We start from the raw sequence: 25889 nt of genomic DNA, 5'->3' as shown, positions 1-25889 counted from the left end.
AAAAGCCAAGTTGATAATCATTTGAAATTTTGAGTAGAGATATATGGATGTCATGAAGTTTATATTGCAATTGGATTGTTTTAGAAGAAATCATTGTAAAGTGCTATTTCTAAACAATACAGGACATATTTAAAATATTCTTAAGTTGTGTCAATTTACCATTGGCCGCTTGCTTTGTAAAACAGTCACATTCCAAGGATTTTTAATTTCTTGTTTTCTCAAGTAACAAAATTAGTAATGTTATATATTATAATGAGTTAAATATTTTATCACTCTTCACTTTTTAAATATATACAGCCTTATTTTAAAATATCATTCACTCTCCATTGGCATAACCTTCCTACTTGATATTTGCCTGACAGCTATTCATTTGCACTGTCAAAATACCCAGGTATGTTTAAGTATTTAATTTGGAGTATTTAGTGATTTGGAGAGCATTGCAATTTTCTGCATCTACCAGGAGGCATTCAAAATAGATGTGAATATCAGCAGTTACAAAATTGTCATCTGAAAACATGCCTGTGGTTAGGAATACAAGGCCAAGACTCACTTAGCAAATTTAGAAAAAATTACCATAGTTGGCTACTTCATATTCTTATAAAATACATTTTAATGAACAACATAGATTAAAAGAGGTATTTGGAATGCAAACAGTTGGACTTCTAGATGACAATGAAAATCAAAGGTATATCCATAAGACTTCAGTTCTCTCTCTGTCCATGATTTAGTGTTTTGCCCCAGTCATGCAATATGAATTTGGGTTCAAATAGAAAGGATTGTTAACATCACCCAAGGTTTTAAGCAGAATGAGATCCAAATCTCCAAAGGAAGGCTCAGAAAAGCCAGGTGTCATCTGTTTTAGCACAGAAGTCTCTTGCAGCCTTCTGGCTTGAGCACTTACAATGCAAAATCTACGTTGTATGGACCAGCCCACGTAGGAAAGGTTACAAGACTGACTAACTTCATGAAGCACTAAACTCACACAGGATGTTCCTGACTGAAATGTAGTACAGGACTAAGCCTACTCCTTATAGTGTTGTGTCTAATTGCAGATGGTCCCCAAATGCTATGTGGCATCAGAAAAAATGGATGGCATTAAAATCACAATGAAACTAGGCTGAGGGGAGAGGAAGACAGAAGGAAAACAGGCCTTTTTTGAAATGTGAGTCTCACTGTCAACATTGCAGGGTGTACCACTATGCTGGGTAATACACAGTGTGATCACATTAATTCTAATCTTTATTTTCATAATCTTTATACTCTTGGATGAATTATTTTTAGGCAGCTGAGCTTTGCTATTATGAATATTTCTCAGAAAACAACATCGTACTATTTAATTTACAATTCTTGGGGTAGACATTCTAATCTGTTAGGAAAAGTGAAACAACAATTCCACCTTTGTTGTAAAATACAAAGAACCACAACAAAACAACACCAGATTTCAAGTGAGAGGGAAAAAAAGATGCCTAATAAGTTGATAAGTGCTTTTGAGCAATGAATATTTTTGAAGTGTTGCAATCCATTCAAAAATCTACTTTTAAACATCAATAAGCAAAACTCAAATATGTTTTTCAACAGAAATAATTTTTGAGCTCTCACAGTAACAATTTCATCACATAATAGGTAATCACACTTTTTTTCAGTCTTTCTCCTGAAGTGTGTTGCTAATCAAGTTTCTGTCCTGCTGAACATGGTGAGCATAAGGTTACAGCAGTTTCCATGTGTCCTGGGAATGGGACCTGTAGTACTGTACTTCCCCACTCCTTTTCTTACTAAATGTCTGCCCTTGCCACATTGTCCCCCCCTTCCCTGCCCCTAGTCCTGGCCATTCCCTCCGGTTCTCCCTACTGGTTCCAGTACCCAACTCCACCCATGTACCGCCCCTGCGCCCTGACACCAATACTCCATGTGCTCTCTCCGCCCCCCCGTCCCCATATAAAACCCCAGGCTCCCTGACCTTGTGGACTCTCTGCTTCAGGGAGTTGCTGTGTTGTCGTGTGGATAAAGCTCCTCTGAGGCCCCCATGCAGAGACCCTTCTCACCTCCTTTATTGCCACCGTGTTGCAGAGCTGATGGCTAGCCGGAGCAGGGGCATGGGGCCATCCGGAAGGACTACGGGAAGCAGAACAGCCGCTCTCCCCAAAGCAGCCCCGCAGCGCTCTCCGGGAAGGTTTGCAGCTTGCTAAACCAATGCAGGAAACCACACACCGCAACAGGGACCCTGCCCAATTTTCATAACTAGTGTAAAGCCTGCACATTTTGACAAAAGTCAGAGGATTTTGTCTCATTTGTTCTTTGTTGACATAATGTCCTCCTTCAAAAGCAATCTTGGGAACTTCTTTGTTACTATACACAAAGGTAATATTCACCATAGTTAAACATGGTAAAACACACTTTCAAATTCTAGTTCATGATTTTACAAAAATGCAAGGAAAGTTACGTTTTAAAAACTTCAGCAGAGTTAGTTGAATTACAATGACTAAAGGGGTTTAGATATGAATCTAAATTCAATTTTATCTGGTAATAAGATGATGATTGTGACAATGAAGAATGTGCTAGAAAGTTTGCTAATAAATTTAGAAATATTTCTTGAATGAATATTGAAAAGTTTCAATGTTTCATTCAAACTCATTTCAGCATCCTTGGTAAAAATATGTCAGTATCCTTACAATATTGTAATTTTCTTACTTAAGTGATTTCTGCTTTGTCTTTGTCTGGCCTATCATAGACAAGATATACCAAAAAAAGTAAAAGTATTCAAATTTAAAACCTGCGGTTTACTTCGTTTCATTAAGCACAAAAAGCAAGTTGTATTTATTTAAATTTTCTGAAAGCTTGTGCATTGTATCTCACCAAGAAAACCTTTCCTCTACAGAAAAATTTCTAAAATACCTACCAATAACATGTGAACCCTCAGGGTTCATCTTGTCTTTAGTCCATGTTTATATGTTTGGTGTTTACATCATGAAAATATCAGAAAGATATTCTGAGAAAATTATGAAAGAAAGATTAGAAGTATTTTTCTTTTGGTTTAGATTAAAGTTTAGGGATGGGGCAGGGAATTGGAAGTAAATCATCTAGATTCCCTTCCAACCTAAACCATTCTATGGTTCTATGAATCTACAAGCAGAAACAAATAATTTTACTGATTTTTTCTGATGGTTGTTGGATTTCATTTATGTCAGTAAATGTTCATTAAGCACCTTTAAAATACAATAAAACACATTTGTGTAGAGGGTTGGAGAGATAATTACACACTTTAAACGCAAACTGCCAACATAGTGATAATTGCTTGCCTTCCCAGGTTTCCAGTCAGTGGTGGTGAGAATATATATTTACCAAATAATGGTATCTTACCTGGGATTTTCATTGATTAATGCAATGACTGGGGACATTACTGGGAGCTTTCTTGTCCCCAGTTCATATCCTAAGGTTCTTAATAAAAATCTATGCCAATCCTTTCAAAATAAGTATATGCTTTTGTAGATTGAGGGTGGAGGTTTGATGCCAAAGGACAGAAGGTTCAGCTTGGCATGTACATTAAAAATGAAAGTCACAGTTTCTTCTAATTATACAGTTTATCAAAATCTCTAGTTCCACTTGTTAAAACCTGGCTTCATTTTCACATTGATGTTCCTCATCTCTGTTGCCGAATACAGCTTTCTTCTTTCACAAATATAGATTCCAAATTAGGGTGTACATTCTTATCTGCACAAGGGAAATTAATATTCAGCACAGTTTTCCAGTTTTTTGGAAGCTAGCAAGATCCCTACTGAGTTGTGTAGGCTAAAGTGGCATATTTAGTCAATCAAAGGGAAATATAAAAGGCCGAACAAACCAACGCACTCTGATTCTTTCTGGAACAAGAGATTAATATTATATGAAGCACTTATTTGTGAATGCATATTTAGAAAAAAAAGGGGTTTTGTCTTGCATTTTAAAAGCTGAGTTGTATTCTGGGTCCCTAAAAGTATGCCAAGACTGAATTTGTCGAGTTTCTAAGAGGTTGACACGTGAGTAGAGGGGGTGAAGGACACAGTTCAGTTGAGCTGAATCTTGTGACATTTTATTTAGGATCCTAAGACATTCAGAAAACTGGTGCAACCCAAGGCCTTTGGGACATTTGCATGTTACTGGTCTTGTAGGTACAAGAGTTTGGACAGTTATATTCAGGCCAAGATGTCCCGGGAGTTTAAACTACGGTATATGAAAAGATTGGTTTTGAAGCCAAGAGTTGATTGACCCTCATGTAACAATAACCACAATAATTATTCTAGGTCATGTATCTATTGCCGTGCTAGTGCATTCACAATGTCCGCCTCTAGTTTTTAGTTCAGAACTGCCTCTGGCACAAACTGACAGGTTCCTCAGAATGTGTAAACATTTCTCATTTGTGCTGGCTTCATGTTTATCACAAAATGACCTGATTTGTACCTACAGGCTACAGCTTGTAAATTGGATTTTTCACCCAAACCATACTTCACCAGTGAAGTTAGGCAACATTCAGGCTCCAAAAACCAGGAGGCCCAGAGTGGCACATATCCATACAGCTAAATGTTTCAGTCTCCAGAAGCATGAAATAATCCACAGCACCAAATGGAAATGGTGTTTAACCTGTGATAACTCCCAGACTATGTCAAAAATTGTTTGGTGAGACCCTAGGCATGAGCCCAAAAGCATGCTAAGGGCTTGTCTAAGCCCTGTTGCAGCCTGTGTAATCCTATAGTGCCTGGGAATTCCTGACTCAGGTACCATTCAATTTACTGGTACAGAGAGTCAGACACAGTTTTTGAAGGAATTAATGATATTTGCCAGCTGGGCAACTCATCTGGAGCTGGCCAAGCATATTTTGCCTTTCTGGTCTGTAGGAAAGAAAGGGCATCTTTTTTCATCTGGTCTCTTCTTCACAATGCATTAGAGAATATAATCTCTAAATCCTGCTTTCAGAACCCTGAGCCAGCACAAATGTAGAAATAGGGAACTTCTTGCTGAGTTTTATGTGGTCTGGAAGAATTTTTGCTGAGAAAAGATAGCCTGGGTGTCATGGTGAGCATGCTTAGGTTAGGCACTTGAGCAAGCTGCATGGGGAGCTTCTGACACCCCACTTTCCAAGGAAAGGAAAGGGAAATCTACCGCCTTGACTGCTGAATACACCAGCAGAATTCCTTGGGAGTCTGCCCTATACAAGAACCTATTATCTATTCCAATTATCTTTTGTTCAAAAGGCTTCAGGGAATCATGTTTTGGTGTGCTCATGGGAAAAGGAGCACTGGGTATGACACAACCTTTGGTACAGAGCACCGTAGCTGAGCTTTTATGTTTCACAGTTTTAGGCACACATTTGCCAACCAGCTGCTGCCAGCCTGGAAGGTGCTTCTGGTGACTTTTTGCCAGAATCTCACAGCACAAAAACGCTATGGTAAACAAGTATGGTTGTTCCACAGCCATGGTCCATCTGCCATAGCTTTTGCAGAAATGTGGTCAATTCATTTCAGGCCTGAAATGAGCACTGACACCCACAAGTGCCAGGAGAGTACTTTGGAACTGATTTTCTCCCTTTTCTGTGATGCATGGACTTACACAAAAATGATAGATGCCCTCAAAACTGCCCTCCTGCTTCTGGCCACACTGCCCCTGCATCTTGCAGCAAGAGGCAGTGGGTTCAGCACAGCAGCTGAACAAGCCATGGGTACCAGGCCCTGGCAAGCCAAGAGCGCGAGTAGCACAGACAGGCTGGGAACAGCATAGGCAGCTGGACAGCTGAGAAGCCTGAAGCTGAGTCAAAGTGTAACATTGATGAAATTAAATGAAACCATAGGCACACATAAAAAGTGGTAAATAGAGGTATGGCTTTGCAATCACAGCAAAAGTGGCAAGTTCTATCTCCAATAAGATGATTCACAACAGAAATTAGTACAGCAGTAGTACCAAGGAAAAATTAATTTTCAATATTGCAAAATGCTATGATTTCTGAAGCAACTAGATGGAAAACAAAAACTGATTAGTAGCTTGAAAGGAGTGACTAATCAAACTGCCTGAATATAAAACTGGCCTGAGACTTCAGAAGTGTTGGCATAACTGAGAATCTGCAGAATAGCTCAGAAGAGGAAAATGAGTTTTAGATAAGCAAGGCAGACCAAAATCACTTGGAAATCATGCCAGCAGCTGCTTAATAACTTACATATTAAGTCAGGGACAGCTGTTAGAAGAAGCTTTGCCTTCACCAAGCTCAAATGAAAAGTAGATGTGACCAGTCTAGGACAGAACTGGTGTGCCTTGTTCCACAGATCCTCACTGCTCATTTTTCTGTAATTTGGAAGATAAGGGGACTGAGCATACCAGGAGATATGACCTTGTCATAGGAGGAAATCAGGTTGGTTAAGCAGGACCTGCCTTTCCTAAACCCATGCTGGCTGAATCTGATCCCCTGGCTGTCCTGCATGTGCCATGTGATGGCACACAAGATGATCTTCTCCATCACCTTCCCCAGCACCAAGATCAGCCCAACAGACCTGTAGCTCCCTAGATCCTCCTTCTGAACCTTCTTGTAAATGGCTCCTGTCATGATGAGACTCTGTCAACTAGACTCCTAAACAGACCAAAGTCTGCCCCCAAGAAGTCCAAATCAGATGGCTGTTCTGCTATCCCCACTCCTTATGAGAATGGAAAAACCTATCATTTGATGACCACTAAGAGGCCTTCAACTGCCACATCACCCACCAGTCCTTTTCTGTTCACAAGCAGCAGGTCCAGCAGGGCACCTTCCACAGTTGGCTCCTTTTCCAGCTGTGACAGGAACTTATCTCCCACACATTACGGAGACCTCCTGGACTGTTTACTTTCTGCTGTCTTTTATTTCCAGCTGACATCTGGTAAGTTGAAGTTCCCCATAAGAACAAGGGTTAGGGATTGTGAGACTTCTCCTGGCTGCTTATAAAATATTTCATCCTAATTGAGTAGTCAGAACAGACTCCTACAAGAACATGTGCCTTATTACCCTTCCCCCTGATTCTTACCCGTAAACACTCAGTTCTGTCATCACCATCATTAAGCTCCAGACAATGCAGACACTCCCTAACAGACAGGGCTACCCGACCCTGTCTCCTTCCTCCCCTGTCCCTTCTGAAGAGTTTATAGCCATCAATTGCAGCACCCCTGTTTTGTGACTCATCCCAGCACGTTTCCATGATGACAACTATGTCATAGTTTTCCTTCTTTGCAATGGCTTCCCACTCCTCCTGTCTGGTGCCCATGCTGCATACAGTGGTGTAGATGCACTTCAGCTGGGGTGATTGGTCCCACCACCTTTTTGGGCGGAGTTCCTAATGTGACCATTCTCAGGTGTAGCTGTAGTTTCTAACCCTTAAATAACCCTTGCATCTTTGCTGCTGCGTGGATCTTCATCTCCTGTCTCCACTGAGACAGCAGACCAAAGGGCCTCACCAGCACATTGCCCCTCAAACACTGGTGTGCCACCCCAGGCTTATCTCTATCAAGCCTGGTTTTATCCCCTTCCCTTTTGAAATCTAGTTTAAAGCTCTTTCAATGAGATCTGCTGACTCCTGTCTTTTTACCTTTGGGAGAGGAGAATTTACTGCGAATCCCTGTGTTGCATCCTTTCCTCCTTTACTCACCTTCTCCCCCATCTTCTCTTCTTTCGATTTTCTCCAACATTTTTATTTTTTCCTTCTACTTACTCCTGCCCTACCTAACATAATTACAGTCTTCATTCTGAAATTAATTTGCCATTAACATAGTTAATACTTGCAGCAGTGGCAGGTTCAATGTTTATAACCCACACAATCCTCAAAAGAAAATTTCTTCATGTCTGTTTGTTTGTGTGTGCCCACACCCATAATATAACATGGACTTAAGTGAAGTATATTGTACAAAAGATCAGCATAGTGTAGTCACAGACAAAGTAACAGTAACAGGACAAGATCATCAGAAAAACTAGAAAAATTGCCTGTTTTCATGAAAAGGACCAAGTTATTTTCCCCTGTGTACCTTGCTGTGCTCAGCTTAGGCTGATATACGTCCAGCTCTGTGAACTTGGGATGACCAGTGAGATCCCAGGGGATGTGGACCTTGCAAACACAAACGTTTAAGAATTAGATAGAGCATTTAAGTGCTATTTAAAATGTACTTGTCTGAGGAGATAGGTTGCATCTGTAACAAACCTGTACCAAGTTTGCAATACCCCCTCTTGCATTATGCCACTACTGCATGTCACTATTGAGACAGACAAAAAAATCTCCATCCGCGAAAACCCCTGGTTTTGACTCAGTTTCTTCTCTGAATGGTGATCACCCAATGAGATGATGCAGAAACAATTAATTTCTAGTCCCAAGTCTTGCTTTGTCTGAATGCAGGCTTAAGGAGACCACATGGTATCAGTTACACAGGTCACATTTGGAAATTATTCTTCCTAATTTTAAACAGAAATATTGATTTCTGCGCAATCTGAAGGTGGCACGTGGATTTCAAAATAAAAACAACCCAACAACCCTAAAGAGGTGCACCTAATGCTATCTAATGGGAAGTTAAAAACAAGATTCAGCTTCTCATGGAACAGATTCCTTGGAACATGATGTTTTCATGGAACTGTGAGGAGAACAAAGAACCACTTGTCTCCAGCTAGTCACCTCATAACAATAGAGATGAGGGCAGCTAATCTTCACTGTTTTCTAAAAGTCTCTGGGCTCTTGAAATGATTTGGCAGCTTCTGTGCTGTTCATCATGCCCAAATTCTGAATATTCACAGTGTGCTCTCACTGGATCACTCACCCCTTTACTGAAGGATAGTTTTGCATATGCATATTCCCTCTGTCTCATTGAGCTAATTTGTAAATAATGGTGGATTGTGCACTGGAACTTTGCATCAGCATTAGTTATATGATTACTGTTTTGTGGCCAGTCATTCCCTCAGTGATTAACCATTCATCCAACAGGCACTGAAGGGGATCCTCTTGTGGTTCCTTGGAATATCCTAACAGACAGCTAATGAGCAGACAGGAAAAAGAAAAGTAGAATATGAGATATCCACAGCATCTGTCATTTTTAATCAAGTATTCTTCTCTGTCAGAAACACAGACACATGAAAACACAGACACTAGGCACAAGTCTCCCCCCTTTCCTTTCCTTTTGATCTGCAGTAATGGTAAAAATTAAACAGTGACTGTTTGTTCCTGGTTGAAGCTTTATTTTATGGTTAATAACTGCAGTCTTCCTTGAGAAATATCAGAACAGGTTTTTCTCTCTCTGATATTTTTGTGCTGTGAAACACTCCTTACTCAGACCAAGTGGAAGCACTCAGAGAGACTAAAATATGTTATCTAAAAGAGAGCTATTTACAAACACCCAGAGAAGCAGTGCACGAAAGGCATGTGGCATAAAGTACACAAATTTGCAACTGCACATTACTCACAGAATTCACCCCAAGTCAAAAGAGAGGAAGGAGCTCATAATTAGCAGGCACAACACTTGGACTTATGTACAGATGTAATGAAACAATTTATAAAATGGTAGGAGGTTACAATCAAGGCCAACAATGTGTAATGTAATTCTTCTAGAAATTGGAACACAAGGAGGGAGAAAAAGAGTAAGCATAAGGCTGGACAGCTACTGGAAATTGCCACATCTAAACAAACACTGTTGCTAAAGGTCAGTCTGAGTATGACATTTGGCTGAAGTCAAAAACAAAGAGCTAGTTGAGTAGCAGTAGTTGTCACAGAACTTTTAGTCTGTAAAATGTTTTTCAAGTTTATTTCTTTTGTTTAAACAGGTTCTTGTGTCAGCTTTTTTCTAATACATCAATAATGCTTTGAAGACAGCTGTTATTTTACAGACAGCATCAAAGGCCTACAAAGACCTTTTCTAGAATTGAGTTTACATGTGAACACACGTGGTAAAGTTGTCAAATTTAAGAGTTTCAGATGAAGGCGGCATCCCATCAGTCAATACAATATTTTTATAGAAGAAACTTGATGTTTTGAAGGACAAATAATTATTGATACAAGATTTATACGGAAGCATGTTAGCCAAGTCAATCCAATATCAGGAGGTAAAATGTGGATGCCATCTACTACAGAAGAAAGGTGTGGGTCCCCTGTAGGCCTAACAGCATCTGTCAGTTTCATATAGGTGTCTCAAATACCCTACATCCTCTGAAATGTCACTGGATGTCTATTTTTAGGCACTCACATTTCTTAATCATGCTCAATTCTTTTCACATTTGTTCTCCATTCTCTAAAATCCATTTCAAAGTAAAACTTTTGTTTTAATACCAGGGTTCCATCTACATTGGTGAGGTTTTCTGTTACACCACAGAACAAAAGACACATGAAATTGATGCCACGAAGATCTTTTGCCTCTCTTTTATACCCCTGTTATACCTTTTTTACAACTTCTGTATTCTTAGTGCTTTTTGCCTACTTTCTTGGACTTGTTTGTCAAGCTGAGAGACTAAACATTTTAGAAGCTTCGTAGCTAGGGATAAGTGTGCCCCAGACCCCAAGGTCCTCTCCAGAACACATTCTGTAAACTAAGATAGAACCATCCAGGAGAAGGCTCCTTGGGGAGGGGGGCTCACTTGAGCCACTCATTGGGGAATCTTTGATAGATATGCTAATTAGTAAAACCTATAATGTTATACCAGATCTTTTGGGGGTGCATTTTGCAGTGTGCATTTCCGTGTATTTGACCTAGACGTGTGCACCTAAGGATCCTTAAAATAAACACCAAGGTAAAATCCCTTTTCCCCTTCTAACCATGTATGACACTTGATTTTAAGACCAGGAAAAGGCATCAAAGTAAAACAAAAATGGAAGTTACCATGATCTCAGAAACTCTTCTTTCACAATGTTACTCAAACAACACTCAACTTAGCCTTTATGGCTGATCTAAAGAAGGAGAGAGATCAATTGATCAAATACAGTACTGCATGTAGTTTTAAAAATCAAACTCAATAAAAATCCACCAGTAAATTTTGTCAGTTAAAAAAGTTCCAAACTGGGATACAGACATGGAATTTTCTTGCTTTGTAATGGTGACAAAAAACACCCCATGACTCTTAATTGATCCTTTGGTGACATGAGCCGGTCACAGTCCAGACAGGTAACAAGAAGTATATAATCTATTTGAGTTGTGACAAATCAAGCCCTTCAATAAAGCCCTTAGACATTCATTTAATTAAGGTCCCATTGATTTCAAGATCCTTTATGTTGAGCATTTGGGTTAGTGCTTTGCTGATTCACTAGATGATAGTCATTTCAGTCAATACAAAAGTTTTAGGGGTACAATTACATCTGCTCAGGCAGAGAGTGTCAAAAGAAAAAATATAACTAGAGGTAATGACATAAAATAAAGCTAGAGACACTGAAATGCGAAATAGTACATACATTTTTAAATTGAAGGTCATTATGCACCAGCACCAGAATATCTGACTTTTCCCTTTTTAAAGTCATCATGTCAAGACAGATGAAGTTTAAATTCTATTTAATTTTACTTCATTTATCATGTTGCTCACAATTTCATAAGTCCTTCTGGTATTAAAGCCTAAATATTATATCTTTTGACTTGGATGTATTACAAGCCTATGCATTAAAACCTGTACATTATATCCCTTAATTCAAAGTTCATGGTTTAGTTCTGAGTTATTTGAAGGTCTCTTTTTTAAAAACCCATATTTCATTACAATTTTATTGATAAATACTGCATATTTCTATTTTTTAAAATACGTTGTTACATTAAGGATTCAATTCAGTAATCCCTACTCACAAATGTAGAGGCATATGAACTATTCATCAAGTGTATGGAATCATCAGAACTCCAAACATTTGCAAACACAAACTGTGTAGTTCTGCCTGTAAGTGATAAAATGGTGAACTTACAGGTAATGCACTCTGTCTACCCTTAGTCTGCAACAAACTGTAGTATTTTGTAAAAGCATTTCTGTTCTAGATTATTTGGTCTTCAGCAGGCCTCATGCACTGTAAATGCTGTAGCTGTGGCTGCAAGTAATGCTAATACTAAACTGGTTTGCACTCATATACCTTCAGCCGGAATTATCTTACTATCAGTAGAAGTAACATCCTGGAAATCTTGTACAGAATTTTATATTTCAAAAGCATTTTTGGGAATGGAAGTCCTCATTCTGCTTTCTATTAGCATTGGACTCTCTCTGATAACTTTCAAGTTTAACATTAGAGGACTATTCCATCCCTTCCCCTGCATTATAAGTTGTTCAACTTATTTTATTTATTTATGCACTACTCCAGCATTACCACAGAGTTATCTTTTCCCTTAGCCCTGTTCCCAAAACCCATTTTGGTGTGAAAAGAGCAGAAGCATGTGCATGAAAATGAAGGTGCAGCAGATGCCACCTCCACAGCCTGTGCATGAGAAGAATAAGACATACATAGCCAGTTTTAATCAGCTTTCAGTCTTATTTTCATTGGTATTTGCCTAATATTCTTGCATTGCACCTACCCCACACTAGGTGTTGTGCTTATTGACAGCACAATATGAAATTAACTACCTTAATACCAAAAAATAAATGTAACTTCAAATTACGAGAGAATGTGAAGATATAAAATGCTGCAAGTTTCCCAACAGTGTCTTTTTTTTTTAATGCAGAGTGGTAAAATACACTCAACTCTGCAAAACAAGATAACGCCTCTAGGATAACAGCTTGCCTGAATGCACCAAAACAGAAAAAGTGATGGAGCAATGGGAAAACGGATGAACTATTCAGAGACGGAAAGTTGCAAACAAGCAATTAAATTGGCAAAAAGGGGAAAACAAAAAGAAAGAAAAGGAAATATAAAAGGCTATAGTGTAACTCGAAACTTTTAAATACATAATTTAATCAGGAGAAAGTTAAGGTTCATCACAACAGTATTTATGATTTATTTCTGTATATATTGCAGACTATTAAAATAATAACTACACTGTCTTACATAAGTTTTTAAGGACCCTTATACTTTTAGTTCTGTATCTCAAGACATGGATTTGATAAAGAATTATGAGCTCAGTAATTTTTCTGGGTCTAAGATGCCTGAAAGATTTCTTTACTCAGTGATGTACTTTCAAAAATCTTACTAGTCGAGGACATGTTCTGTATTGCCCTTTCCCAAGGGTTCCCAAGTCTGGGAAAATGAGCAGCTGAAGAGGTGAAATGTCTGAGATTTCTCAGTGTTGTTTTCACCTATAAATGAATTTATATTCTTTATTTATTGCTTCCCTAAGTAAAGAGAAAAAACAAACCTTTCATCTTTTTCATTCAAATCTCAAATACTACTAATAAAAAGTACATTTCTTCCTTTTATATCAACTTTTTTTCTCCCCATCATTGTTAACAATGACCATTTCGGGTATATTTATTTAAACAAGAAAATCCTTTTCAAGGAAATCAGGTCAGCAGCAGCGATGGGGACAGAAAATCAATAGGGGAAAAGAACAATACTTTGGCGAAGGGAAGAAAAATTGCTAAATATTTTTGCTGCCACTTTCCTTGTTTGTTACTGTCCCACATCCAAGATAAAAACCGAAAATTAAATTCTGGGTGTCAGCTCCTATCTAATTTTCTTTAAAATTTGGACATATTTATCACCTAGGAAATAATGGAAAACTAAAGGAAGAAAAAAAATCTCCTTCCTTTATTTTTTTTTTCCTGTGGAATAATGGAAGAATATTACTGAAAATGCTGAACAGCTCTGGCTACAGTATTTCACAGAAATATATGTCTAGGCATTCACATTGGAAAACTCCAGTTAGCATGACTGATAACTTTAAATACAATTCTTGAAATTGTTCAGTATTGTTCTTTTCCCTTTTCAGAACACAGTGTGAAAAAATATGCAGCAAATTACTTGCAACATTTTTATTTTTACATATGTGCATGTCTGTATTGCACTGGTCTGAATGAATCTGTTTCAAATAAACATTTAAAGCTGTCATACAGATAGGGCCTGCCCTAGACAGACATAGGGTAGGTGGCTGCCTCTGGTAGCAGACTGCTTGGAGAAAGGTTTTTCCCAGCCGCTGGCTCTGCTCTGCCTTCACCATTGTGTTTTCCCAGCTTCCCTAAACCATGCCATCAACACAAAACTTAATTTTGCTGCCATTTATGATGAGGAAAAAAGCCTTATCTTTGTCAGCCTTGAGGTGACAGAACTCAAGTTTCCTTGAATACTTGAGAAGCTTTGGGTCAGGTCTGCCTCACCATGCCTACTTATAAACAAGAACAAGCTCCCAGCTCATACTTACAGTTGCAAAAACTCCTTATGAAGCCACTCTGACTCCAGTTATCAGTCTGGTGTAAAGTCAGTAAATACAGGATCCCATGAGTTCTTACACAGTTTTCTCTACAGAGAAAGCCGAATTGTGCCAAACAATAGTATAGAATAATCATAAATACAACAGAGATTGCACCCTTTATTTACATGTCAGTTGACTTTTGAGGAGGAAAATGAGGGTTAACATCTCCAGAGATTAAGATCCAGATCAAAATTACTGAGTACCTTTCATAAACATCAAGTGTTATTATTTAAGCTTGTGTTTTTCACTGGTTGTTTCACATTTGAATATGAATATCCTTAATTGTATGTTATCATATTTTCCCTACATCATAGAAGAAGTGTTCCTTCAAATTACTGCTGCCATAGAAATGCTTTTAAGGGTATTTTGGTTTATAACATCATTATTTTTTCTATATTTGATCACATTCAGATTATTCAGGATTAATATAATTGTAACACATTTCAGAATATTCATTAATTTTGATTCTTGAACATCTGGCAATCTGGCAATAAAATTACTAAAAGCAAACAAGATTTGTTAGCTAGACTCCTCAGACACTAGCATTCAAACAGAAGTGAAATCAAATAAATGCAAATTGAAAAGACTGCTGGCACTTTGAAACCAAAATGGTCTTCTAACACAAAGTTAGTTTTAGAGCCTTTAACTGCCTTTTAATTTCTGAGCTCCTCCATGAGCTCTGGGGATTTTTACAGTAACTTTTGTATGTTTTAAAATTCTACCTTTGTTGCAATATGAAAGATCTACAGGAGCTGCAAATTAAAAACTTGTTACTATCCATGTGTTCAAGGAATCAGAGGAGATTGGTTACCATTATAATGATTTCCAAGCGTAAAGTATTAATAAAAAAAAAAAGCGATCAATTATTTAAAATCTTATATTTACTTCTCATGGCAAATATGCTAATATAATTGTGTGGTTATGTGACATATTTATTCAAATCTTTCGCTTTTGTTCAGTCTAATGATTGGAAATTATGAACAGCTTAATTAGAGAGAAGCGATCAATTTGTGATTTATGTCAAGTTCCATTTGAAGTTGAAATTGGAATTGCATTTTTGCCGTTAAAAGCATTTTTCTGTTGATCAGGACAAATTTTAGACCTAAAGCCGGTTTTCTAACTAGGAATGTATTCACTGTAGTTACACAGAATCACAGAATTAACTAGGCTGGAAAAGACATCTGAGATCATCAAGTCTCACCTATGACCCAACACCACCTTGTCAACTAGGCCATGGCACTAAGTGCCACATCCAGTCCTTCCTTAGACACTCCAGGCATGGTGACTCCACCACCTCCCTGGGCAGCCCATTCCAATACCCAATCACTCTGTTAAGTATAACTAATTTATTCCCTTTTATTTCCAATTCAAGATTTCAGTGCAACTAGCTACTACCTCTCTTACCTCAATTCATTCATATATTTGGAAGTTCTGTCTCTCCAAGTCAGTTTGTGATTTTTGCAGTGGCCACAGCTTATGCAATGCAGGCCTTCTGCATGCTTCCCACCCAAGCTCTTTTGCCTGACGATGAAGTCAGCTGGAACTAGACTTGAGCCAGAAGACCAGCCAGCATGGGACAGTGTGGATGAACATAGAGCCTGGGTTCCTTTTGCCACAAACATTAAATGAAGAGTTGAGGCTTTTATCATAGGCAGCTAATTGTCATGGGCAGGTGATCTGCAACACAAACTCATTATGCCACAAACATCACACCCTTGCTCTCTGCAGACTCCTGCTCAGTGCTGAACACCGCTATCTTACTTCCACTGCCAGCTACAGCTGATGGGCAGGATTGCTGTGTTTGCCCAGAGCAGATCCTGTGCCAATAAACCTTGAAGACAAATGCTGGCTCTGCTCCACAGCATAGAATGGAATTTGTATTCATGCTGTCCCCAGATCTGTTGGAGAAAATTGTATGCAGGGAGGCCCATAAGCATCTCTGCAGAGTCAGTTTCCATTCTGCAAGGCTGGCACTGACTTGCACCAAGTATATGCAGAGAATTCTGGGCAGAGCCCTGTGGCTCAGGCTGGCCACACACCCACATTGCTCCAGCTTCCAGAGGGATGCATTCGCTTGAATGCAATGCCAGGTTTACAATGGCTCCTTGTGCTTGTCTGGAACATGATGCAGAGATGCCCAAGTGACTTTTCAGGGGCAGCTTGCAGGGCAGTGCAATAACGCAGCCCACATGGCAGCTCTAGAGTAACCAGCCTTCCCGTTACCCAGGGACTCCTATCTCCCACAGAAGTGCAGAGATGACTACAGCAAGAACATGTTTTTACTAAGTGTTTCGTGACTGAACTATCTAACTTGTTGTTATTTATGTCGTAGGATATGTAGGCTGGGGGGCACGTATGGATGGAAATCATCCATTCCAACTCCTGTTCAAAGCAAGCCCAAAACTGAACCCTAGGCAAGCTGTATGGTTGGATCTACTTTTAAGACACTCAGTGCACTGCTATTTCAGTTGTTTTCTGTTAAATACATATGAATATTTATTATTTCAGGATATAGTCTTTGTGATTCAAAGCACTCCTGCTCTATGTAAATCTAAACAGAAAATGCTTACCCCAAAATCACTGGCTCATCGTTATACAGACAGTGAGCTCTGTTAGAATCTGAAATCTCTGTTGGAATCTGAATCTCTTCATCTGAAATTTATACACGGAGCAATACACACTCATCAGCAGAACAAGACTTCAAACCCTTGCAGATTCATACAGGTTGCTGTGGTGTCTGTACAGCCAGGCACTGATCTACACGATTTCACATGCAGTGGTGCACGTGAGCCAATGTACAATGTACAGCCAGCAGCATCTATGAGAGAACATGAACACATTTTAGAGAAGAATAAGCTAAGAAATCTGGTAGTACTTAATCACAGTACAGAAAGCAGTTAATCTCCACAAAAATAGCACAAAACAAAACATTAACTTGACAAATAAACAGTTTAACTGTTAGTTCTTCTTTTGAAGCATTGCTTCCTACTAATATCAGGACGATTAATGCAAGAGCTTCTAAAGTGGATATGGCCCTGAAGTTCTGGATGACACAAGCGCACATACAAAGTGTCTAATGGATTCTGTCTTGCATACAGCCATATTCTTTTAATTATTCATGCTAGACGACCTAATCTGTTTTAGAAATCTCAATGCATTTTAGAAGAACCATTCTAGACACAAATTTAGGAAAACAAACACTCTCTAGATCAGCTTGAGAAGGCTTTGGCATTCTGTACAAATTGATCAATCAATACATTGTTCAACAAGCAGAGAAAAGCACACTACCTCTTCCTCCAAAAATTAAGTGCCTGTGAGATAGCAAAGAATAGCACTATTTTCACTGTTTTATTTGTAATAGTGATGTCATTTCAGTTCACTTGTTCACTTCTTCCATTAAAACAGCTGCCAGCGTTTCTGAAAATCATACAGTGTCATCTGACACCAAGAGCACAAAAACTCTGCAGCAATCTCCTTAGTGTTTTCTTGTCAGTTGAATAAGGAGCAATTTCACTTCAAGGCCAAATTGATTCAAACAAATCAAGAATCTTTTTCTCAGATGTTCTACATCTTTGAAGCATTATTTCGTTCTCGCAGCACATGCACTTCCACGGATTAAAAGTATTGCTGGGGCCTTGCTTTGTTTTATGGAATTGCTTCCATATATTAAGGTTTTTCAGGGTGAGGGATGGAATATCATGTTCTCTAGTTTGCACATGGTGGCACTCAAGAACAGGTTGATCAACCAGTCAATGCCAACAATAGGAGCACAGCTCCTGCTGTGGCCTGAGGCTGTCCTGGGCTCACAGGTGGTGTTACATGCTCAGCAGGTGGGTGGCTTGTCATAGGTTAGCAAGCATAGTTCCGGAAGGGATGTCCTTGCTAAGGGGTGCTTACAGCTTCCTCTGGGACCTGATAGAACCTATCAGCTGGCCAGTTTGAATATGGACAATTCTCTAAGCCACTTAAAGTCGTGACCGCCTCTATGATCCACACTTAAGAATAGACAAACTCCCCCCCAGCTCTCTCTCGTTTCCAGTGCTGGCACAGGTGGCTGCGGGGCCCGAGTGGGGCCCAGTGGGCCCGGCCCAGGTCCTGCTCGGGCCAGGCCAGGCCGGGCCACAGCTCCAGGATGACCCCCCCAGCCCTGCTGTGGGCAGCCAGAGCGGCTCGGAACCCCCCCCCACTGTGGCCAAGATTTCAGCAAAGCGTCACCGCTGTCCAGCAGAGGCCAGGTGACCAACAGCGATAAGGCACACAGCTGCAAGGCCGAGGTGAGAGTAACCCTTTTATTGCTGTGAAGAGCTGAAAACCTGAGGGAAGAGAGAGAGGAGATGCTTAAAGCTGAAATTCTGTTGTGAAGCTATGATATGTCAGAGTATCCTGTTGTAATTTCATGAAGATATGGGGGGTGGAGTGTTCAACTCGTAAGCAAAAGCACCTGCACTGAGATAGGCAAATGCTGACGCAGCTGTAATTTCATGAGAAGTTTGGACAGGGAGAGATGGACCAGATGAGGACTTTTGCTCCAAATGGGAAAGGAGAAAACCTCAGTTCCTAGAGATGCTCCCAGAGATAGTCCTAACGATGAAGATGACGAAGACCCTTTGCTCCCAGGGAAGGAGAAGGGCCTCTGTTTTTGTTTCTGAATGGCTCTGAACCTTAAAATTGTACCCCAAAAAACTTCAAGAGTGGACCCTCGAAAGCAGTTGCGGGAAAAGCTGCAAGTCGGGGGAAGGGACTCACATGCGAGCAGAGAACCAACCCGGGCGGTTCTCTCGTTGTGATAATGACGAGCACGAGCAAGAAGAGACTTCTCTTTCTAAATGGACTGAACAAGGTTATTATGGAAGTGGTAAACAGACTGAACATCTCAAGGGTTGTCTTTTTACATTGTCAGTGGGAGACGGGAGGAAGGTGGGGGGAGGAGGAGAGTTCTGAAGGTGGTATAATTTTTTTCCCTCTTTTAGGTCTGTTAATAAACTTCTTTATATTCTTTCAAGTTTGGTGCCTGCTTTGCATTTCTCCTAATTCTTATCTCACAGAAGATAAGCAGTAATGAGTATTTTGGACCAAACCACTACATGGCTACATGCAGCAGCCTTGTAAACAGCCTGCAGACACTTCTGCTTTTCTCTTGGCCCTGCAATTTAAGAAAAGCAAAGTTATACCCAGCAAGGCCTTCAAAAATTGTGTATGTTAATTTCCTGTCTTTGTAATATACTTGTAAGGTTGGAGGCTCTAACCCTCTATCTCTTTCCTGTGTTCTGAGTATTCCACAGAAGAGCAGTTTATTCCAATTACCATCTGGCATAGCTGCTTGCTTAGCTTAAGTAGCAGAGCTTCATGTGTGGGCTTGGAGGTTCCCAGGTTCAGGCACTGAGATGCTTTGAGTAGAGAATTTTTTTACTCTGTTTTAGTTTGGGTCTGCCCAAGGATGAAAGAGAGACATTACCCTCAGCACACTGTGAATCAGACCTTTGTCTAAAATATAGTATTTTTAGTGAAAAACATGAAGTTCTGTTACTTGAGCACCTCAGCAGAAAGACATTGAGACTAAAGCACTACATTACTGCCTTGGAGTATTTACAAAAGGGTGGTACAAGGCTCACTTGGGCTGCTGAACTTTGCAACCCTCATTGAATGGAAAATGGAGATGTGCAGTGCAGCTGCAAAGTAGATGCTATAACACATTGTAGCACCAGACAGTAATTGAGTCAGGGCAATGAGGAGAAACAAAAACTCAGTTAGCACTCTGCTTTTCCCCACCAGTAAATCAGCAGCTGATTTTGCCAGTAAATTGCTCAAGTATATGCATACTACATCAGTGTCCAAAAAGAGCATATAGAAAGAGAATATAGGTACAGCATAGGGTAGGAAATACCGTATGAATGTAGAAATAAGCCAACAGAAAAAGAAAAACATTCTTTGTGTTAAATTAGCTAAGAGCTAAGTCAGATGCTGTTTAATCAGTAAGTGAGCAATCCAACTTAACCCCTTTTTAAGGTAATTAATGATGGGAGACTTTTAATCCCACAGTTAAGTTCTGCGCAATATCTGAAACGTGACTTGTTTCTTATCTGGTTTAGATGTCTTACACTCAGCTCATGGTGAACAAAGAAAAAAGTTTGAGCAAGAAAATTTATTCTTATTCTAATGTTAGTTTAGTGAATTTTTCAAGTATACCTTCCTAATGGGGCCAAACTCCAAATACATCTCATCCTTCACCCTTCAGAAGTTCATACACAAAGGCCCACCTAAGGCTCATGGTCACTCAGAAAAATACAGGATACATCTAGTTCCTTTCCTGTTCTCTCTCGCTGGTAACTCTCTCGGATACAATTCTTGACACTTATCATACTTCTTTTCTCATTTTTCTTAGCAGTACCTTTCCTTTTTAACAGTGATGCTAACCCAGGGTTAGGTTAGTACAGACAATATGCTTGTACTTCTTACTTGCAGGTGCATCACCAGTTCCTAGTGAAGTTCTACTGGAACTTAGCTTTTCTAGCATCCCTAGGTAGGTTATTGTAAAAAAGTTTCAAACTAAAACAACCTCTAGAAGAACCTCTATATCTTAAATCAACTTCTAAAATTAATTTCCAGAAATGTTGACAAACAAAACCTGACAAAGAGGTTTAGGCCAATTAAGTTATTTTATTTTGTTACTGTTGACTTTGATTACTTTGTTTTGTATAAAATACGTTAAATTTGAATATATTTTTAAAATCAAATAATAAAAAAGTTTTTTATTTTCAAAATAATGAGGCATCAAGAATTTGCAAACAAAAGTAAGAGAATGTCACTGAGCAATTACATTAAACCAAGCCCTTCCCCTGAGGTGGCTATGGGTTTGACTATTTAAAATTTTTGACAGAAAGGCTTCATAAAAAAATTTTCTCGATAGCTGTACTTTACACATTTTTGTAAGCATCCCTTCCCTTGATGCTTCCAAATAAGACATCACCAAGCTACTAGTCAATAGTAAAGCTTAAAAGCAGGAAAAATTTCACAGAATCACATAATCAGAGAATGTGCTGAATTGGAAGAGACCCATGACCATCATCAAGTCCAGCTCCCGGACCTGCACAGGACCAGGTCCTAGAGTCACACCATGTGCCTGAGAGCATTGTCCAAATGCTTCTTCAACTCTGACAGGGTTCATGCTGTGACCACTTCCCTGGGGAGCCTGTTCAGTGCCCAGCCACCCTCTGGGCAAAGAACCTTTTCCCAATATCCAACCTAAACCTCCCCTGACACAACTTCAGGCCCTTCCCTTGGGTCCTGTCACTGGTCACCAGAGAGAAGAGATCAGTGCCTGTCCCTCCTCTTCCTTTCATGAGGAAGTTGTAGATTGCAATGATGTCTCCCCTCAGCTGCTCCTTGCGAGACTTCCTCTCAAGGGCTTTCACCATCTTTGTTGCCATCGTTCGGAGGCTCTCTAACAGTTTAATGTCTTTCTTACATTGTGGCACCCAAAACTGCCCCCAGCACTTGAGGTAAGGCAGCCCCAGTGCAGAGCAGAGCGGGACAATCCCCTCCCTTGCCCGGCTGGTGATGCTGTGCCTGATGCCCCCCAGGACAGGGTTGGCCCTCCTGGCTGCCACGGCACTGCTCACTCATGTTCAACTTGCCGTCAACCAGGACTCCCAGGTCCCTTTCCCTGGTACTGCTTTCCAGCATCTCATTCCCCAGTCTGTCCATACATCCAAGGTTGCCCCATCCCAGGTGCAGAATTCTGCACTTTCCCTTGTTCATACTGGATTATAGTGTTATACTCAAAAAGGCATAACATAAACCAATCCAGGCCATAAAAAAATGGAAACCTAAATCAGAGGGTGGAGCTGGCTGGGAAGATGTTATCTGTACATGCTGGTGTGGCAAGGAACCAATGAACAGAGAGATTAAGGGCATTGTTCAGCAAAACCCTTAAGCACATGTATAAGTAATCCCACTGCTGCTCAGTATGGCATTACTGCCAAGAGGAAGGTCTGCAGCCCTTTGTGTTAATTCAGGACCCTGTTGACCTGCCCAAGGTCACACAGTAAATCTCAGATAATTCCAGGATTTAGACTCAAGCATCTTGTTTTCTACTGGCTTGCCTTGAAAAGAAATTCAGTCTCCACATTTCAGTTTAGGTTTATTACCATTTTTTGTGTTTCTGTTTAGAGATAGATAGATAAATAGATAGAATAGATAGATTGATTGATTGATTTTTAGATAAATATTCAAGATCTCATCTCACCTTCAGTCTCCAATCCAGTATTTCTGAAATCCAGCTGACATGAATTTCTCAAATAGGTGGAAAAAATTAACAAGAAAATAGTGTAATCATAGACATGAGGAAAAAAATGTGCTGTAATGTAGGTATGCACACAACATTTCACAAAATTGCCATGACTTACTTTCTGTGAGATCACCATATAAGTGAGTCTTCAGTAGAAACTGAAAAACTTTATATGTGTATATACAAGTATAAAAACAAGGTTTTGCTGAATGAAGTGGGGAAGCTTCTTTTAGAAGAAGAGAATGTCAGAGTAACATATCTTACAGATACAGCCTCAGCAGAGAATCATCAGGTTCTACAGGCCTGTTTTATAGGAAACAATATCTTGCAAAATCAGACTTTGTTATTTTGAAACTGACTTTGTTGTTAAGAGGTGGTTGCTTAATTTTTATGTTGAGCGAAGAAACTTACAGAGTTTAAACTGAACTTCATTAAGTTATCTTTCCTAAATTGCTTGTTTTCTGATGAAGATATATTGCAATGCCTTCACATTTAGGTCATTTTCCATTAACAAGCCCATGCAAATTTAAAAGAGACTTTTATTTATTCAGCCTTCCTGAGCAGTTTTTAAGACAAGAGCCTAAAAATGACCATTGCTCCAAGTAATGGAGTCCCATGTACTGTACCAAGACCATTTGATCAAATGCTACAGGACAAATAACAATTTAGTTGAAGTCATGTAGAAGGCTTGCTTTTTCTCTTCTCATCTCACCTCTTTCTTTCAGACAAGAGAAGCTGCACAGGAAGTGAAGTTGTTCCTAATCCCTTGTCACAACTCTCAAAGCAAAGTTTAGATTCAAATGAAGTGATAAATAAATTTGTGATAGACAGAGGTTTGGTCATGAAGTGAAACTTGTTCAATTTTATAGCCAGGCTGACAATAGAGGAGAAAAAAATTGTGAGAGACCTGGAAATATGTTCATCCTGCAGAAGAAGAGACTGAGGGGAGACATCATGGCAGTCTACAACTTCCTCGTGAGGGGAAGAGGAGGGACAGGCACTGATCTCTTCTCTGTTGGTGACCAGTGACAGGACCGAGGGAAGGGCCTGAAGTTGTGTCAGGGGAGGTTTAGGTTGGATATTGGGAAAAGGTTCTTTGCCCAGAGGGTGGTTGGGCACTGGAACAGGCTCCCCAGGGAAGTGGTCACAGCACAAACCCTGTCAGAGTTGAAGAAGCATTTGGACAATGCTCTCAGGCACATGGTGTGACTCTAGGACCTGGTCCTGTGCAGGTCTAAGAGCATGATAATCCTTGTGGGTCCCTTCCAACTCAGCAAATTCTGTCATTCTGTGGTTCTGAGAACCAGTTACACAGACAATGCTACCAAAGAAACCAAGAACCATGAAAAGGACAGGATTCCGTAAGTTGCCATAGCTTTACATAACATACATTTATGTCTCCAAGGTCAGTAATATGAGAAAAAAAATCCTCCTTTAGGATATAAAGGCTATCATCTTCTTAACAGCAGTGATTGAGAGATTTAGAAAGCCCTGTTGGCACAGCATACACAGCAGGCTGCAGAGAAACCCTTCACTAGTAAACATTGCACATAGTGGTGAAAGCTCTCTATTTGACTTACTCAAAGAGCAAGGCTTCCCATTAGGCTTGCTCAAGAGTTCCTACAAATCATGTGATACTCCATTTGGGAGTCTGCCACTGAGCTTCATTTGTGTATGCATACATTATAGAATTATTATTGACCTTCACGCACGTTGGCTGACACTACCCATTACTAATGTTGTCAGGGACCTTTCACTGTAACACCTTGTTCACTAATTTTTTTAAGCTTGCAAAACTAAATGAGCAGAAATTTTTCAGTCCAGATGTTTGCCTGAGATCACGCTTTTATGGAGAGATTCCAGAATATTTCAGCTAGGAACCCATACAGAAAGAAAAAATTAAATGTTAAAAGCTGTTATCCTTTCTTACAGAAAGGCCTTACATTGGCCTCTGACTCTGCAAAAAGACCATGACATTTTTCTGGGCTGAGCTTTTTTATCAAGAATCTGTCTTTTGCCACTCTGTTGAAAATCACCCCACATGGCTTCAGTCAATGCCTCTGCAAAATTAGAATTTGCTTAGGTAAGCCCAACAGAAATTTGCCAATGTTTCTGAGGTTTAAAAGAAAGGTTCTGAAGATTTGTCTTTCCTAAGAGTGTTTGAAAGATCCCTGGAGCTGAAAGAAACTACATCCTCTGTGCTCAGGCAAAGAGGACCTTTCACTTTCCTTGCAAATCAACCAATTTACATCAGAGAGCTGGAACTTTTCATCCAAACAGAAACAATCCCTGAATTTTAACCAAAGAGGAGTGAAAAGAGGTAACAACTTTTGCTTCAGCACTACTTCTCTGCTTCCTAGGTATTCAATTTTCTGCAGGATAGCTACTCTGAATTTTTCATTTAGTTGGAAAGACATGGGCTGCTATTGATCATCAGCTTAATCAATTCATACAATCTGAACATCAGCTTGCAATACTGTCAGAATTTTGTGAAGCTCTATTAAATTAATAATACAATTATTTAGAAAATATGGATACTGCAGCAGCAACTATCAGTCCCTGTGGCTTTTCTTCTTGGCATCCTGTTTTTCCTCTTCCAAATGAAACTACTTTTGTTTACAGAAGTAGATTTCTAGCATATCATAAATAAACATATTTAAATCCTACCATCATCCAAGCAGCAGCTGCTCCTAAGAAGGCATGGGCTGTGGGATTTGAGTGCAAATCCAATTTAGTTCAGTCTCCAGTGGCCACTGCTCATAAAACTGAACATAATTTGTCGCAATTGGCAACTTCTACAGAAAGAAACTTGCAAGTTCCCCAGTACTATAAAGTATACATCTGCTGTCAAAGTCTGCTTTCTGCCAGGGTAGAAGATGGTGAAAACAAGAATCAAATAGTTTTCCAATTCCTTCTTCAGGATGCAGGCATACTATATTATCCTTATTAAAGTTTACTGGGAAACATGAGCAATAGGAAAACCACTAGTTTAAATGAAGTCTGACACAACAATATTTAGGGTTTCCTTGAGAGTCCTGGAAGATTTAAAATAAATACTCAATTGCTGTGTTGTTGAATAAATTAGGATGGCTAAATATATCTGGAAAGGTATTTGATGAAAGTCAACACAGGTACATAGTAGTAAGTAAAATGAGCTGGTGACCATTCTCTGGTGCTGAGGCCAGTTGGCTCAGCAGAGCTGGTACCCTGCAACTAAACCTTTCTCCAACCCAGCACATGGTGGTTTCAGCACTACTTCCCACTACATGAACAACTAAAAGCA

General features: G+C 39.6%; 1 long non-coding RNA gene across 1 annotated transcript in view; it reads right to left on the bottom strand.

Moving 5' to 3' along the window:
* Window positions 1–14423: 14423 nt before the first annotated feature.
* LOC116442162 overlaps window positions 14424–25889 on the bottom strand; it is a 61982-nt gene continuing 50516 nt past the window's right edge. Inside the window, exon 4 of the long non-coding RNA XR_004239424.1 lies at window positions 14424–17137. This is a non-coding gene — a long non-coding RNA (uncharacterized LOC116442162). The remainder of the gene's footprint in view (window positions 17138–25889) is intronic.

Source organism: Corvus moneduloides, chromosome 3 (genome assembly GCF_009650955.1).
Source record: "Corvus moneduloides isolate bCorMon1 chromosome 3, bCorMon1.pri, whole genome shotgun sequence".
Taxonomy (NCBI): Eukaryota; Metazoa; Chordata; class Aves; order Passeriformes; family Corvidae; genus Corvus; species Corvus moneduloides.
The sequence above is the reverse complement of the archived record's forward strand: the minus strand, read 5'-3'. Positions and strand labels throughout refer to the sequence as shown.